This window comes from Tamandua tetradactyla, chromosome 1 (genome assembly GCF_023851605.1).
Source record: "Tamandua tetradactyla isolate mTamTet1 chromosome 1, mTamTet1.pri, whole genome shotgun sequence".
NCBI classification, from domain to species: domain Eukaryota; kingdom Metazoa; phylum Chordata; class Mammalia; order Pilosa; family Myrmecophagidae; genus Tamandua; species Tamandua tetradactyla.
The window spans coordinates 66914268-66916176 of NC_135327.1; the positions used below are offsets into that span (position 1 = coordinate 66914268).

The window sequence follows — 1909 nt, forward strand, 5'->3', positions numbered from 1 at the left end:
GTTAGGGATAGGTGTCAACTTGGCCAAGTTGTGGTACCTGTTCATCTGATTGGGCAAGCACTGGCCTGTCTGTTGCAATGAGGACATTTCATAGGATTAGGTCATGATCACGTCAGCTACATCCACAGCTGATTCCATTTGTAATCAGTCAAAGGGGAGTGTCTTCTGCAATTAGTGATGCTAAATCCAATCATGGGAAGCCTTTTAAGGAGGACTCAGAGGAGACAGGTTGCATTCCTGCTTTGGCTGGTGAGCCTCTCCTGTGGAGTTCATCCAGGCCATCCATTGGAGTCATCGGCTTCGCAGCCTGCCCTGTGGATTTTGGACTCTGCATTCCTACGGTCACGTGAGACACTTTCATAAATTTTATATTTGCAAGTGTTCCCTGTTGATTCTGTTTCTCTAGAGAACCCTAACTAATACAACAAGTAAGTTACATGAGAAAGTGGCCCAAATGCCCATGGTCTCCACTCCTGCCACATTGCCTTCTCTTTCCCAGACCAGAGCTATAGCCTCTTGGGGAGTTCCTTACAGTGAATTGACTGAAGAAGAGAAAACTTGGGTGCCTGATTTACAGATGGTCCAGAATGATATGCAGGTACCACTTGAAAGTGGACAGTTGCAGCACTACAACCCCTTTCTGGGGTGTTCTTGAAGGACAGTGGTGAGGGAAAATCCCTCCAGTGGGCAGAACTTTGAACAATGCACCTGGTTGTTTATTTTGCTTGGAAGGAGAACTGGCCAGAGATGCGTTTATATACTGACTCATGGGCTGTTGGTAATGGTTTGCCTGGATGGTCAGGGACTTGGAAAGATCATAATTGGAAAATTGGTGACAAAGAGGTCTGGGGAAGAAGTATGTGGATAGACCTTTCTGAGTTTGCTAAAAACATGAAGATATTTGTGCCCCATGTGAATGTATACCGGAGGGTGACTTCAGTGGAAGAAGGTTTTAATAATCAAGTGAATAAGATGCCCCATTCTGTGGATACCAGTCAGTCTCTTTCCCTGGCAACTCCTGTCATTGCCCCATGGACTCATGAACAAAGTGGTCATGGTGGTATGAATGGAGGTATGGGCTCAGCAACATGGGCTCAGCAACATGGACTTCCACTCACCAAGGCTGACTTGGCTTCAACCACTGCTGAGTGCTCAATCTGCCAGCAGCAGAGACCCACACTCAGCCCCTGATATGGCACCATTCCCCAAGGTGACCAGCCGGCTATATGGTGGCAGGTTGATTACACTGAACCACTCCCTTCATGGAAGGGGCAGTGATTTGTTCTAACTGGAATAGATACATACTCCGGGTATGGGTTTGCATTCCCTGCATGCAATGCTTCTGCCAAAACTACCATCCATGGGCTTACAGAATGCCTTATCCATCGTCATGGTATTCCACGTAGCATTGCTTCTCATCAAGGAACACACTTCACAGCAAATGAAGTGTGGAAATGGGCACATGCTCATGGAATTCTCTGGTCTTACCATGTTCCCCATCATCCAGAAGCAGCTGGATTGACAGAATGGTGGAATGGCCTTTTTTTTTTTTTTTAAATATGGAACACTTTACAAATTTGCATGTCATCCTTGCACAGGGGCCATGCTAATCTCTGTATCGTTCCAATTTTAGTATATATGCTGCTGAAGCAAGCACTGAATGGCCTGTTGAAAACTCAATTGTGGTGCTAACTAGGTGGCAATACCTTGAATGGCTGGAGTAGTGTTCTCCAGGAAGCTGTATATGTTCTGAATCAGTGTCTGCTGTATATCACTGTTTCTCCCATAGTCAGGATCCATGGGTCCAGGAACCAGTGGGTGGAAATGGAAGTGGTAACACTCACTATTAGCTCTAGTGATCCACTAGAGGAAAATTTTTGCTTCCTGTCCCTATGACCCTGAGCTCTGC

The 1909-nt window shown here is 46.1% G+C and overlaps 1 non-coding gene across 1 annotated transcript; it reads right to left on the minus strand.

The window, feature by feature from the left end:
* Positions 1–1553: 1553 nt before the first annotated feature.
* LOC143653184 (U6 spliceosomal RNA) lies at positions 1554–1657 on the minus strand. Its single transcript, XR_013161148.1, has one exon. It is a non-coding gene; the product is annotated as a U6 spliceosomal RNA (small nuclear RNA).
* Between the last annotated feature and the right edge of the window lie 252 nt (positions 1658–1909).